Below are 16,865 nucleotides of genomic sequence, written 5' to 3'. Positions count from 1 at the left end.
TGCAAAATATATATATATATGTTTATTTAACGCCTACTGCTTCTAGTGTACTATCTTATCAGATAGCAAACAATCTACACAACTGAGAAGTCAATCTTTGGGAATTTGTGCTTCCCCATAAAGCTGTCCTCCTCCTCACTGTCATTGCATTCCTCATGTTGGAATGAAAACATGGCTGCATCAGTTTTCTGCTTTATTAAACTGCCCAAGTATTTCCTGGCCAGGGGTATAACACAACAAGCCAAAAAACGGAACATGAGTATCACAATAAGTATCATGGTACCAACATTTTTTAGGAAACCCTTCCAGTTTCCAAACCAGTCATTGAACCATTTTGTAAAGGAATCTGATACACCAGAGTTTCTTTTTAACTCGTCTGATAGGTCAGTCAGTTTCCTCAAAGCTTCTGTCACCCGTCCATCAGGGCCAGTTTCACTGGGAATGTAGGTACAGCAGGCCCCGCCCAGTCCCAGAAATTTGCAAACTCCTCCTTTTTCGGCAAGCATCATGTCCAGACTCATTCTGTTTTGAAATGTCATTTTGGAGTTTGGGCCTAACTCATTAACTATGCCCTGCAGAGCATCACGTGTGAAATTCACAAATCTTTGCTGATTGTAATATATGTAGTTTATCCACTCCACGTTTTTGTTAATGGTGATCTGTGGAATCAAAGACTCAAACCCTGCCTACACCGGGTTTCTGGCCTTAAATTCATCTGGAACCCCTCTGGGGACACCTATTGCATCCAAAAAGACATGTGGGTCCAGGTTACCTTTAAGTTCTCTCTTAAAGATCTCGTGGGCTTCTCTTTCAAAATCCTGGTCACTCTCTCTAAACATATGTATGGGCATAATGAGTTTGGCCAGTGCACAGTGACCTTTCCACACTGGTGGCAATCTAGGGCGTAATTTAAGATCACCGCACATCCAGTAGATATCACCAAGGGAGTGTGTCTGATGAAATAGTAGGAAAGGGTCTGCTTGCTTCATTACAGCACAGTAACCAGGGGGAAATTCACCTACATCTACTCCACCTGAATTCGTACTGTTATGACAGGTATAGTTGCCCTTGTACACAGTTGCTGAGTGGTCAATTTGATCAGGGGTACCTTCCTTCAATGGGTATCGGTCTATCCACATTTTACAGAGTGGATCTGTTGTGGCTGGGGTTTGACCCTTACTCCTATAGAGTGACAGAAAACATTTCTCACCCCCCTCTGGAAGGGGAAGTGGCACAGTGCCAAGGTGTGGCCTTGCTCCTGCACATACATAACAATCCGACATATTGTGTTGCTTGGCTGTGTACCTCATCCATTCAAGCCACATGTTAGTGTCTGAATATCCTGTCTCCATGGCAATGGTCTCCTCAAATGTAGGGTTAGCTAGGGCCTGTACCCATGGTTCCTGATCCTCATGCTCCATGACTTTAAACTCAGGGTTTTTGTACATGTCCCTGAGCGAAAACTTCCCCAGAGGCCCCCCTGTATACCCTGGGACATGCATGCCTATCACATACGTTCCTGCATTTCCAGGGCTCGGGTTTTCTATATTCAGGGTCAGGCGCTGGGAACTATCTGTTTTCCAGGCATACAGGCTCCCCCAGCTGTTGTTAAGGTCATCCTTGAGCGAAGGGGCACCCCATTTCTGTCAACCCGTGTCATGGCAGGATCAGGTCTGTATCCCCAGTCAGTACCTGTGTTCCAGGCAGCTGCTTTCCAAGAACTACATTTATACCCCCAATGGTCATCAGTCACACAAATGAAAAATTGTCCTTTTTCATAAAGGCTGCAGTGCCAATTACAATGTGGCAGTAGTCAAAGGTGTAAGTCGCCACTTGTATTTGTGAAGAATTATACCAGAACACTAAGCTCTGGTGTTCTCTTGTTACAGCAACCTGTCCTCTTCGCATCAGTCCTATATTTATGGCATCCCGTTTAACCCTTGGTCGGTTGTGAGTTACATTATCAGTTTGTGGAAAGGCTGAAGGAGGTGTTTGGAAATGCTCTAGGGCTTCTAACACTATCCACAATGTCCCAATGAAAAGCATAGAAATAATGACTCCCTTTCCACTTGGAGTCTTAAAGTATCCTGTATCCAAGATTCCCATTTCTTCTCTCTTTTTTTTTTTTTTTTTTAAAGAACTCTGGGAATTAAGCGGGCCCCAACTCTCCCTAATCTAGCTCCTCAATCATCCTGTTCAGGGCTTGTGCCCGCTTTGAATGGAGGAAAATCTCTAATATTCCCTCCACCCGCTGTGACGTTGTCTTGACTGGAGCTCAGGCAAATGTTCCTCACACTCCAGGGCCCAGGAGCCAACACCTCCCGTCACAGGATGCTGTCTATTCTGTCCCTGAACAGGGAATGGGTGCCCTTTTGCAGTGAGTTAAATGTATCCACGAACTTTTTTCGGCTATTCTGACCGCTGTGGGTGTGGCCAGCAACACCTGGTAAGGACCCTCCCACCGTGGGGTGTTCCAATGTTTTCTTTTAATAATTTTGACCCAGATCCAATCTCCTATATTTACGAGGAGATCCTCACTTACATCCGGCTCTTTTGGAGGGTTCCCCGGTACATGAGATCTTTGTTTACAGGTGCGTCTTAAGTAGTCTGCAAGTTCCCACTCCTCAGGGGATCCCAGATTACATCAAAAGCCGGGATTCTGTAGGACCTGCCAAACACAATTTCATATGGTGACAACTTGCCTTTCACTGTTACTGTTCTCATACTTAACAATACCAAGGGTAAACACCATATCCAACTCTTCCCTGTTTCCGCCATAGCTTTAGTAAGTTTGTTTTTAATTGTACCATTTGTTCTTTCCACAGCTCCTGCTGACTGTGGGTGATAACTACAATGGTGTCTAACGTTTATGCACAAAGTAACTGTCAATTGTTTAATGATATCATTCACAAAATGGCTACCATTGTCACTGATGATTTTTTCTGGTATTCCCCATCTCGGAATAATATCTCTTGTCAGCGCTTTTGCAACTGTGAGTGCATCAGCTTTTGCAGTGGGAAAGACTTCCACCCACCCCGAGAATATATCTAGCACCACTAGAGCATATTTCTTTCCCTCTTCAGGGGTGAGTTCAATGTAATCCAGTGCAATGGTATGAAAGGGGTAATTTGGTGTAGGTGTTTTACCAATAGGTGGCTTTAATCCCTTTCCTGTGTTGTGCTGGGCACATACAGTGCATTGTGAGACAAACTTTTTAAAAAAGATACTTATGCCCGGACAGTAAAAATGTTTGGTGGCTATGGCCATCATACCACCCGTTGAGACATGGGTGACCCCATGTAACACAAGAGCCAATAATCTGTACAAAAGTCTGGGAAGGCATAAGGCATCATTGACACAGAGGAGGCCGCTATCATTAACTGTTGCATGTGCCTTTCCCCACTGAGCCTTTTCAGCTGCTGGTGCATTGTTCTGGAATGCCACTAAGAGATCAGTGGTGATCGCTGCAGAGGATGGAATGATGAGAGGGGAGGGGGCTGATGGCAGAGGGGGATCAGTGGCAGGGAGTGAAGGAGAGGCGGCAGCTGTGGTGGGCAGAAGGGATGGGATGGGATGGAATGGCTCAGAAGTTGGGAGAGGGCGAAGCGCCTCCAATTTCGCCTCAGCATCTGCAAGATTGTTGCCACGGGTGACGTCAGAGTCATCACGCATGTGTGCCATGCATTTTACCACAGCTACCTGCGAGGGCAGCAGTACACTATCAAGGAGCTGTTGCAATAAGTCTTTATGGTGGACTGGTTTCCCAGCCACAGTTAACATGCCACGGTTCCGCCACTGTGCAGCGTAGGTATGACAAGCAGAGAACGCATACTGGCTGTCAGTGTAAACAGTGAGAACTTCACCCTCGTGCAACGCACAGGCTCGAGTGAGTGCATGAATCTCTGCAGCTTGTGTGGAGTAGGAGATTGGTAAAGGACCAGACTCCAAAACAGCATCCAGGGTAACAACAGCATATCCCAGTCTGTTCACTCCTAAGGCATCTTTGGAGGCAGAGCCATCGACAAAGACGAGCGTACTTCCGGGTATTGGTTCGGACTTCAGGTCTTCTCTGGGCAGAAAGACCTTTTGTGACTCTGTGACACAATCATGCTGGGGCTCAACACCCTCTGCAGCGGGGGTCGGGAGTAAAGTTGCTGGGTTGAGTGTGGTACAGCGTTTCACTGTAAGGTGAGGCTGACCCAACAAAGTGGCAGTGCAATACAAGTGACGGGCAGGAGTAAGTTAACGTCATTTTATCCTGCAACAAAAGAGCATGCACTGCGTGGGGAACAAGAACCTCTAGTGGATGGTTAAGGACCAGGGTGGCCGTTATGTCAACAGCCATCGCAGTAGCAATAACAGCTTGTACACAAGACGGCAAGGCACATGCAACCTGATCCAAAGGCTTAGAATAAAAACCTAGCGGCCTCTGTTTGTCTCCCCAAGTTTGTGTCATCACAGCTGTCATGCATTTATCTTTGCAATCAACATACAGTTTAAAAACCTTCGTGTAATCAGGGAAGGCTAAAACCAGGGGATCTTGCAGCGCAGACTTACACCTCTCAAATGCCATAGTCAAGTCATCTGTCCAGGTGACTTTGTCAGTCATTGCCATTGGGTCAGTGTGGATGGCATTGAACAAAGGCTTAACCAGTGCTGAGCAATGGATAATCCAGGCCCTGCAGTAGTTAAGGGTCCCAAGGAACGTCATCATGTCTTTCTTTGTCACAGGTTTTGGTATATCTTGGATAGCTCATACCCGCGTATCCTCAATAGTACGTCCTGCACCTGAAATGAGTTGTCCTAAATATTTAACAGTGGGCTGACAGAACTGTAGTTTCTTACGTGAGGCCTTGTGGCCCTGTTCTGCTAAGAAACAGAGCAGTTGCACTGTGAGTTGCAGACACCTCTTCTCATCTGGAGCACCTATACACAAATCATCAACATAAATGAGGAGTCTGCAATCATCAGGGACAGGGAAAGATTCTAGAGACCTATTTATCTCTTGTTAAAAGATCGCCGGACTTTCACAGTACCCTTGCGGGAGTCTCGAGTACGTGTACCTTTTCCCTTTAAAGGTAAAGGCAAACCAAAATCTGCTGTCAGGATGAAGTTTTATAGAAAAAAAAGCGTTTTTTAAATCTATTATGCTGAAAACTTGACAGCTTGGGGTGATCTCATTTAGAATTGTGTTGGGATCGGGAACCACTGGAGCTCGCGGCACAATTGCTTCATTTACCGCTTTGAGGTCATGAACTAGGGGGTACTCTTTAGAGTTAGGTTTGGCCAGGGGAAAAATGGGCGTGTTACAGGGGGAGGAGTCACAAGGTATGAGCACACCCTTCTCTAGGAAACCAAGTATGATGGGCTCAATGCCGGCAACCATGTCAGGTTTGAGTGGATACTGTTTTTTGTAAGGCCGGTACGCACCTTTAGCAACTACAATGACCTCCTCTGAATTTTGTATCAGGCCCACGTCAGTGTCAGATTGTGCCCACAGTTTGTCTGGGACACCGGACAACTCATGTCAGGACGCATCTGCAAAGTCAACATTGTCAGCTTCTTCAGGTCGTTTAGTCAGGTGTATCAGCATTCCCGTGGTCTGAAGGTGGCGTGGGCAGTAAATGCCCTCACCACCTCCTTCTTTCCATTTGTTCAATAGAATCCCGGCTGTGTCCCAACGTCCCCACTGCGGTTTGTACAGTGAAGCATGAGGGGCGGAGTTCGGGACAGCAAACAGCTCATCCTGCAGGATGCCGTCTGTCTCAACACTGTCCCAGCCTGGGATTGAAACCTCATATAGAACATAACCTTCTGCATTTTCCCATAGTCAGGTAATCTCTACACAGACTTTTCTCCTCATCGGGTACTTTTGCTCATAGTCCAAATCCCTGCGTCCATTTGCTATGTAATGTGTGGTGACGTGTGCCACACATACTACCTCCTGAAATGTATCAGCCGGACAGGCATCCTGCTGCATCCAGTTCAGAAATGAATTTGGCAGAATAATACCGTACCAATGCACGCCAGGTGCTTCTGCCATAGGAGCACGATGGATCTGCAGTGACTCTGGACCGGGAGCAATAGTCAACTTCAAATCACCAATCAAGTCTCTGCCACACAGATTAATTGGGCACCTTGCAGAGATTATGAAACTGCAAAACACAGTTCTGCCTGACTTTTCATCTAAAACCTGCAACGGTTTAGTGGTTGGGGACACTTCAAACCCACCACCGGCATTGCGTGTAACGACTGTACCCAACTTTTCCCACGGGATATTTAAACCAGTCCCAAGGACAGACCTACATGCACCAGTGTCAACCAAAAACTTGATTCTAACACTCGATACAGACAAAAGGATTTCAGGCTTTTTTGTGTCAGCATAATCAATCTCAATAACAATAGTGTCACGGCTCAACTCTTCCCTGCCTAGTCATGCAGACTGGGTTTGTTGCTTGGTTTGATTGGCCGTATTCTCTGGGCAGTCTCGTGCAATGTGATCCCGCTTTCCACAAATGAAACATTCCCCTCTTTCTCGTTTTCCAGCATAGTCACGCACAAATCTACGTGGACGGGGACGTGAGACATCTCCGCTGTATGCACCCTCCTCACCCGCGCCCTGGTTGCAGGTGGACAAGGAATAGGAGGCTGCCGCAGCAGGATGTCTCTTCTGTCCCCGCTTTTTTTTTTCTATCAGAATTTTCTCCGCATGCCTGGCATACTCCAAAAACTCTGTCACACTGCACGTACGCCATGTAATCAAATGTTTATGGATTGTCCACTGTAATTCTTCCTTTAAAGCCCTATCAATCTGTGCTTTGAGCTGTTGTTCCCATGGTGTAGTGCCATCAAGCACTGCAGGTTTCTGCAACCCACTGTATTTTTCAAAAGCATCCATGACCCGTGCTACCAGATCATCCACACTTTCGTTTGCTTTCTGGGAAATCGTAGAAAGCTTGGTAAAATCTGGGGTGATCTTATAAAATGTTATCATTCGGTGGATCAATGCATCCCACCTGGTGGTTAAGGTTGTGCTATCCCAATCCAACTCCACTGGTGGGTCAGTCGCAAGTCGTCCAGGCCCCCATGCACTCCAATTACCCTCGACATTCACCCATCCAGTTCCACAGACTCTTCTCACAACTCTCTCACATTCAGTGGCAGTCAGCTTAAAACTCCGTCTCAACTCAGTCAGTTGTTTAACGCATTCAACCACATCCTCTCTCGGGCTTGGTATAGTCTTAATTGCATTCAACATGTCGTCCTCTGTCCAGGGTCTGTAAACATGTATGGTTTGCCCTGCTCCATTTGGGAGCTCTATCATAGGCATTTGCATTGCGGGTTCAGGGTTGCACTTTTCAGTAGGCACTGAAATGGCCACTGCCGGCTGTCGCAATGTGGTGGAAGATGGATATGGTAACATGGCGGAACCCGGGAGCTGTGACATGGCTGCCATCGGGTGCATAAAGATGGCGCCTGGATTATAGGAAGGAAGTTGAGGGTGTGGGAGCGGTGGGTAAATGTTGGTATATTTCGGCGGGGTCTGAGATGGCTGTTCTTCAGTATTTGCACTTACTCTCAGATCTCCCGTTGTCACAGCTAACTGATCAACCTCCTGTTTGATGTCCGAGGCTGAGGGTGCTCTGTCTCGGGTTCCTGAGGTTCTCCGCCCCCGTAACTGTCTATCAGACTTTGTCACCTCAGTTTGTCTATTAACAGGTTTGGACTTAGTGGGCTCACTTAAGTTTCCTGTACTTGAGGAGCGGGCTGGATGTCCTGACTTATGGTCTGGACCCCGCTGAGGGGATTGGGATCTCTGCCTCAGCCTTTGTGCTTCTCCAGCCTCAGCTCCAGGCACATCTCCACTTTTACTTTCACTCTCGCTCTCAACATCCTGCGCAGTCGCACTGTGACCATATTCACCCTCCAAATCACTCGCTTTCTTCCCAAAATAAAAGGAGCACAGTTCCCTCTTACGCTTGTCAGCTTCATCTCGCCATTCTCTCGCCAATTGCAAACCATATTTATTCTGCAAAATCAATTTCCCTTTACTTCTCTCCTCTACAGCCTTTATCAATGCCCTGCATTGTTTCGGGTGTAGGTGGCCCGGGAATTTGAACATCTCATGCCAGACCTCGCATTTCTCCGTCAAGCGGGGGTCTTTACGGTGCATGAGAAGTTCATCATCCGTTGCACGGAGAAGTTGAGCTTTAGTTGCATTCTGCCCCATCCTGCCTGACAACTCTACTTCGGGGTACCTGTGACCTGTCTCCTATGATATGACTGCTCAACCGCCGCTGCCCCCCAGTGGACCGATACTGTGCTGGGGCCGACTTGCTGAATAGTACGCTTCACTGAATGCCGCTGTAACTCGGGCGCGCTTTGCGAGAATTACTACCCAGCCTAGCAAATCAGTGATGATAACCACGGCTATTATCCGGCTTGCACTTGAGCCCTGAATTCAACCCGGCTGTTGTAGCCCTGGATTCAATCCGGCTTTTGTAGCCCTGGATTCAATCCGGCTTGCACTTGAGCCCTGGATTCAATCCGGCTTGCACTTGAGCCCTGGATTACTTTTGCCCTGTGGCTATTGCGTGGTATCCGCTGTTTCTCCTCATCCGGTCAATGAGGATCTATTCCACCTCGCAGATACCACGACTGACAATTTGTAAAATTGCCAGATTTTTTACAGATCACAGGTATACCCCGGCTAACTCAATTGTCATACAGTACTCGAATAAAATCAAATATCTACTTACTTTTTTTTGATGCAACTTGAAAGCTCTCAGCGTTGACAATCAATTTAATCCGCTCAATCCGTGGCCGGCCACACATTCACACACAAACACACCAAAAAAGGTAAAGCCCGCTGCTCTTCAAAGCATCTCCTGAAATCCTGGTTCTTGGATTCGAGCTCCGTCCCGTCTGGGTATACCACTCCGAGAATTTGCCCCTTTTTACAGGGAATTTTCACCCTGGAGGACTTATTTTGTTGGGATGACTGGGATCATCACCCCCATATTTCAGAGATGTACCCCAGGCGAAACAGAATCGATCCCGCTTCGAAGGACCAAAATGTGGAAGTCACTTACTTACCAATACACCAAGATTTCAAAAATAAGTCAGGAGATGCAAAGAAAAAACAACTTATGGCTTTATTTAAAAATAGCACATGTATACATGAGGGAAACCCAGATAAGCCTAGCAAAAGGGTCAAGGCAGTTTAAGGTTTCTGCTTCAACTTCCGCTGTGCACCAGTTCTTATACCCCGAATTACGTGGTCATGATGTAATTTACTAGTCCAATAATAATATATGTCTCTGAGGGTCTTCTTCTTTCACTCCAAGAGGGCGGAGAATTCTCACAGCCTTGCACCTGGTCTTGACTACAGCACACAATCTCTCCGGCATCCTGCTCCCATAGTTACTTTCAAGGCCTTTACTTGCGTGACTCGAATCATCCCCCGATGGGAGGTTGCAGTATCAGGCACGCCATATCTGTTTAGAAATTCCTGAGAAGACAAAAACTCACACAGTACCAGGTCTTAGCTAAAGCATGTCTACAGAGAAAGAATCTGAGACTAACTTTAAAGGGTAACCCTATTCATCTGAATCATCTGTGTTACATTAGCCTTATTAAACATTGGTGTCACCTTATATCTATTAAGTGCATATATATGAAACTTGGATTAACATACAGCTATGACATTAACATAACCCAGTATCCGGGACATCTGGGCAAATTCGGATATCTGGATAGAAAAAACTGAAGTGGCCTTTAAATTGCTTTAACGACGTTTTTTAGGGTATATGAGGCATGTAGCATCATTATTTTTTAAAGGGGAACACTAATTGATGATGTGGGGACTTAACCCCCCCCCCCCCCCAAAAAAAAATGGCTGTCAATTAACATCAGGACTAGGTTCCAGACAGCAGCCGTGCAGCCCACATTGTGTCCAAAGTCCAATCGCACAACTGAGACATGGCAGTTTTCAGCCCAGAAACCTCCAGAAAATTACGCAGCAATTGTGTTTTGGGTTAAATATAGGTGGTATCAGCACAGCAGCAGTGGCCTGTGGCACCCTGGTGGGGGGAGCAGCAGGGCAATGCAGCAGCAGCAGGTGTAACGTCTGCCAGGAGCATGCCGGACGTGGCACTTGGCAGTGGCACATGGCACGTGGCACTTGGCATGTGGCACTTGGCACATGGCACTTTGCACGTGGCACTTTGCACGTAGCAGGTGGCACTTTGCACGTGGCACTTTGCACGTGACAGGTGGCATTTTGCACGTGGCACTTTGCACTTGGCGCATGGCACTTTGCACGTGGCACATTGCACGTGCCACGTGACACGTGACACCTGCCACGTGCAAAGTGCCACGTGCAAAGTGCCACGTGCCATGTGCCAAGTGCAAAGTGCCAAGTGTCAAGTGCAAAGTGCCACGTGCAAAGTGCCACCTGCCACGTGCAAAGTGCCATGTGCAAAGTGCAAAGTACCACCTGCAGTTAGGCGGTGAGGTACAGATGCTGTTGACCGCCCCACTGCGTTACGGACCACCCAAGCGCAGAGTCTAAGTGACCACGGGTCTTCACCCATGACCCCTTGAGGGGGAAGCAAGACCACAATCCCTTGAGGGGAAAGTGGGTACTTAGCTGCCTAGTGCCCACCAGGTTGCGCTTGAAATGATCCCACAGAGGGTTGGAGAACAGTTGACGTCTCGATGAGGAGAGCCAGTAACAGATGCTCAAGGTCGTGGCAGTAATCACGCCTGCGCATGCGCGCAGCGCACAGCGCACCACTATGCGCACGCGCGTGACCTTTTGCGCGCACTGCGCATGCGCGTGACCTTGCGCGCTGCGCACGCAACGCCGTGCGTGCCAGAACACCAGAGGCAGTAATAAAGCTCAGTGCACCCGCGCGTGCAAAGTGATACGTGCCAAGTGCAAAGTGCCACGTGCCAAGTGCAAAGAGCCACGTGCCAAGTGCAAAGAGCCACATGCCAAGTGCAAAGTGCCGTGTGCAAAGTGCCACGTGCCAAGTGCCACGTTACACGTGCCAAGGGCCACGTGCCACCTGCCGAGAGACAGTCAGACAGCAGAGAAGAAGACACTAACTGTCACACTGGCACTGCTCAGCAGCACAGCAGTTCTGTAGTAAGCTAACACAGTAGTACTACTACTCTAACAACTACTAGCACTGACTGCAGTACTACAGTAATAACTACACAATAACACAGTAATCCTATTCCCTAATCCCTAACCTAACCTATACTGTAGCTAGCTAAGGCTAATAGCTGGCCAGCAGGCAGCAGCTGGCCTGGTCTGTGCACAGCACACACACAGACACATAGCAGAGCCCTCTGATTGGCTCAATGAGGTCAGGTGGGGCTGGCCTAGGTTCCCCTCTGTGATGGTTGCTAGGGCTTCTGCTAGGAGCACTCTGATTGGCTCAATGACGTCCTGGACCTCTTACAGTATCTCAATAGTCGGATTTCTCAGGATATCCGCGGATATCCGCAATGCCAGCCAACTATCTTTTCACGTGAAAAGCGCACGTGATCACGTGCAAACCTCTGCTTATCACGTGAAGTCAAGCTGTTCGCGTTAAAACCTCGGCGAGTGGCAACTTGCGTGATAACTGCTGTGATAGCAGTTATCACAGTTTTGTGAATGGAGCCCAATGTGTGGAACTCTTTCTGTTCACATCTAGTAGCTGACACTATAAGATGTTGGTTGTGACATCAAGTAACTGGTATCATAAGAGATTGGTAGTGACATCACATCAAGTAACTAGGACTGTCAGATGCTGTTTGTGAGATCTAAGCACTCATGTCCTCATGTTGTGCCATGTAGGCCCTGACTCATTAAACTGCAGTAAGATTGCCTTGCGCAGATATCACACAACAATTTTACCATTACGAACACTGGCAGCATAGTTTGAGCTGGTTAATTAATTGCTTAAGCTAATTGCTAACTAGGCAATGCTTGCTACACTAACACTGTCATCAGTAGCAGCTTTAACACAGCAATCTTACCATAGGTTTGAGAATCAGGGCCCTAGTAACTGGTACCATAACATTATAGTTGTGACATCCGGTAGCTGGCACTGTAAAATGTGTCTTCTAGTGACTGGCACCATAAGATGTTAGTTGTGTCTTCTAGTGACTGGCACCATAATACGTTGGTTGTTACATCTAGTAAATGGCACAAAGACGTTGGTTGTGATATCAAGTAAATGGCTTCATCCATCCTCCTCCATTGCACAGCATCATATAAATATCACATAGGCGCATTTGGGCTTGTTGCAGGAACCTTGCACAGCACTGCGTCATCCCATGTGCATCCAAAAATCGATCAGAAATGCATGGTCAGAATCCCCTGGTTCTTTTCAAGAATTGATTACCCCCTGCACAGCCGCTTGCCACAGACTCCGTGCTGCGTGGGCTACTGTGGCTACATACCATGCATTACAACTGCCGATTAATCTGCCACAAGACCAGCGCATTCAAACCGGCTGATCGCTGTAACAATTTCCAGTATAAAAAATAGACCAAAAATAAAAACGTATTAATTAACGTTTCTTTGGGGTGTTTTACAACGTTGGCGATTCCGCTGCGTCTGCGCGCCAATTGCCGGTCGCCAGTGATCAACAAATAGCTAGTGCAATTGCTCCCTATGGAAGCGGTCACACTGCAGTGTTCAGGATAACAAAAATGCTGCAGATCAGTGCTTTGAAAGCGATTGAGAGAAATCACGGCAAAATCGCAAAACAAATGCTACATACCGTGCATTTTCAACTGTCGATTAATCTGCCACAAGACCAGCGCATTCAACTCGGCTGATCACTGTAACAATTTCCAGTATAAAAAATAGATAGGAAGTTCTTTAGAGGAAATAAAAACGTATAAATTAATGTTTCTTTGGGGTGTTTCACAATGTTGGCGATTCCGCAGCGTTTTCCGGTGGCCAGTGATCAACAAATAGCTAGTGCAATGGCTCCCTATGGGAGAGGTCACACTGCAGTGTTCAGGATAACAAAAATGCTGCATATCAGTGCTTTGGGAGCGACTGAGAAAAATCATGGCAAAAGGGGAAAAAAAATCAAAATTTTTCTATGATTTTAAGAGTGAAACAGCTCTAAAGGCTCTTTTAGACAAAATGTGATTTTGCTATTATCTGATTGTGAGCTGATCTTGATGCAATTTTAATAAGTCCTGCACATTGCATTTTTTTCTGCGTTGGCTCCTTGTGTTCCTGCCTCCCATTAAAAATCACGTCTGAATCGCATCTGAATCAGATTGCAATTTGCAGTGTAAAATAAGCCTTAGGCAGGGAACACACTTGACTTTCAGTTTTCATACTTTTTCTGCACACTAAGTGCAGGAAAACACACGAGTTTTTTCACAGCAGCTGATGTAATTGATAGAGAAAACTGCCAAAATGTGCTGAGTCATCATGCAGAATGTCAGTTTTTTTTCTGCTCGCAAACAACTCAGTAAGTGTGTACTAGCACATTGATTATCATGAGTTCTCAGGTTTTCTGTGCAGAAAACGCGCACGAAAACAGCCAAGTGTGTTCCCTGCCTTAATTATATTTGTAAGTAGCAGCCAAGCCTGGAGGCAGAGCTCCAGCAGCTGATGTCACCTGACCAAGGTTGCTGATGTCATCATGTTGCTGGTGGGGTATTGTGATGTCACAATGCTGCTCACTGCTATAAATATCCTGCTGGATAATCAGCCCCTCAGACCCCGGTTTTCACTCAGAGAGTGAAGGCGATTTTTCTTGAGCTCTAGCTTGCTTTATTATATAAAACTCTCAGTTCTTCTACCACCACCTAAGAAGAACTCAACCCTCTGCCAGAAATGGTGGGGGGTCTTGACCCTCCCCCGAGGAGGCGTCTATTTACCAAAATGGTTATTCCTCTACCGACCATCCGTGAGGGAACCATTCTCGTCCTTAACACCCAAGTGGGATATCTACCTTCCCTGAAGCGGCGTGTTTTGGACAAAGACTTAAAACCTCTAGAGACCATCATGGAGGAAGAGGAGATTGCACCAGCAAATCTCCAGTTGGACAAAATACCTCCCCCTGAAGAGGTAGTCCAACCATCAGACATCCAGGAGATCCCTGAGCCAGTTGTTCAACAGGCAGATGGCCACCTGCCGGACATCCAGGAGGATCCCCTGGAAGACAGACGGGAGCCGGAAGCAGCACCCCAGCCCAGCGGACAGTCCACTGAGAAGACACCTAAACCAGTGGGCAGATGTCGCCGGGTTCTGGGACGTGTTAGGAAGTTTCTGGCCAGACTGTGCTGTTGCACAACCCGTCGCAAAAGATCTAATGATTCAGTGGCTGCAGGTAAGGATTATGTATATTAAGGGATATAGGGTATCTGAATGAGAGTAATTGATTAAGTTTAGTTATGGATGATTTTGGGGATCTATTCTCTTTTTTAGGGTGTTTCACAACATTGGCGATTCCGTTCCGTTTGCACGGCAATTGCTGGTTGCCAGTAATCAACAAATAGCTAGTGCAATGGCTCCCTATGGGAGAACGGTCACACTTTAGTGTTCAGGATAACAAAAATGCTGCATATCAGTGCTTTAGGAGCAATTGAGAAAAATCACAGCAAAATCGCAAAAAAAAAAAAAATTTTTTTTTTTACTGATTTTAAGCCCCATCTACACCATGGGACATTGTAGCGATCCGGCGGCTCGATTAGCCGCCGGATCGCCTCTTCCGCGTGCCCGCCGCGTCCCCGCTCGCCGCGCGTGCGCCGCATTCGATTCCCCGCTCGTCCCCGCCGGCGCCGCTTATCTCCCACACGATTCCCTGCCATTGTCCCCTCGCGGGGATCGAGCAGGGAATCGGGCGGTGCGGAGATCCGTCCTGTCGGATCTTATCAATCGAGCCGCATCAGCGGCTCGATTGATAAGGAGCATCGCGGCCGCATCTACGCGTGTAGATGCGGCTTTAGGAGTGAAAACGCTCTAAGTGCTCTTTTACACTATATGCGATTTTGCTTTTATCTGATTGTGACCTGACCTTGAGGTAATTTTAATAAGTCCTGCACATTGCATTTTTTTCTGCGATGTCTACTTGCGTTCCTGCCTCCTGTTAAAAATCACGTTTGAATCGCATCTGAATCACATTGCAATTTCGCAGTGTAAAAGAAGCCTTAATTATATTTGTAAGTAGCAGCCAAGCCTGGAGGCGGAGCTCCAGCAGCTGATGTCACCTGACCAAGGCTGCTGATGGGGCATTGTGATGTCATCATGATGTCATAATGCTGCTCACTGCTATAAACATCCTGCTGGATAATCAGCCCCTCAGACCCTGGTTTTCACTCGGAGAGTGAAGGCGATTTTTCTTGAGCTCTAGCTTGCTTTATTGTATAAAACTTTCAGTTCTTCTAACAACACCTAAGAAGAACTCAACCCTCTGCCAGAAATGGTGGGGGGTCTTGACCCTCCCCCGAGGAGGCGTCTATTTACCAAAATGGTTATTCCTCTACCGACCATCCGTGAGGGAACCATACTTGTCCTTAACACCCAAGTGGGATATCTACCTTCCCTGAAGCGGCGTGTTTTGGACAAAGACTTAAAACCTCTGGAGACCGTCATAGAGGAAGAGGAGATTACACCCGCAAATCTCCAGTTGGACTATATGCCTCACCCTGAAGAGGCAGTCCAACCATCAGACATCCAGGAGATCCCTGAGCCACTTGTCCAACAGGCAGATGGCCACCTGCCGGACATCCAGGAGGATCCCCTGGAAGACAGACGGGAGCCGGAAGCTGCACCCCAGCCCAGCGGACAGTCCACTGAGAAGACACCTAAACCAGTGGGCAGATGTCGCCGGTTTCTGGGACATGTTAGAAAGTTTCTGGCCAGACTGTGCTGTTGCACAACCCGTTGCAAAAAATCTAATGATTCAGTGGCTGCAGGTAAGGATTATGTATATTAAGATATATAGGGTATCTGAATGAGATTCACTGATAAAGTTTAGTTACGCTAGCTTTTAGGGAACTATTCTCCTAATTCAGACATATCTCCCGATGTTAGCTGAAGTATAATTCTGGATGCAGGTAAATAGTGAGAATGACAGGTGTACAGTTTACTATTCAGAAGTATGGGACAGTAGGCTGGAGCTAGTGAGCTCATGCAAGTACATAAGTCCAGCAAGCGGAAGACCATGAAATCAAGTCAAGCCAATTAAATAGGGTGTCATGAAACTCATTGCACAATTTAAACCTTCTGCTACTTTTTAAAAGTTTACATTAATTAGTATACAAATATTTTTTTCTAATTTTGTTCACTTTTAAAATTATCCTTAAAAGGAACGGAGCACCAGGAAATTTTAAATTACTCCCCCCCCCCCCCACCAACGGTTGGTTCATAGTGAAATATGCCATGAAGGGGAGGGGGAGGGGCGAGGGATGCAATGCTGCTCCTATGGACCCTGTACAATATGGGAATGCGTGATTTTCTCCACAGACAGACCGCATCTCCCAAATTTTGTAGCGCCTGAGTGTTGCATGAGTCGCAATGCATGATGGGAGATGTATGATGTGGATGTAAGTACAGAGATTTTCTCTCATCCAAGGACTACATCTCCTGGTATACATTGCCGCGCTTGCGAGACACTGCCATGAACTGCAAAATTTGGCAGATGCGGTTTGCCATAGTATAACCTGTCAGAAGAATCCTGTTATAGATACACACATAATGAAATGATAGCAGAGGAATCTAATGTGTTATGTCTTTCTTTCTCCAGCAGAAATCCCTCAGCTATCCACCAGTGACACAGATAGTGTCGAAGACAGTGACCTGCCCCCTCTGACACTTCAGAGCTTCACCCTACACC

This window comes from Hyperolius riggenbachi, chromosome 4 (genome assembly GCF_040937935.1).
Source record: "Hyperolius riggenbachi isolate aHypRig1 chromosome 4, aHypRig1.pri, whole genome shotgun sequence".
Classification (NCBI taxonomy): Eukaryota; Metazoa; Chordata; class Amphibia; order Anura; family Hyperoliidae; genus Hyperolius; species Hyperolius riggenbachi.
The sequence above is the reverse complement of the archived record's forward strand: the minus strand, read 5'-3'. Positions refer to the sequence as shown.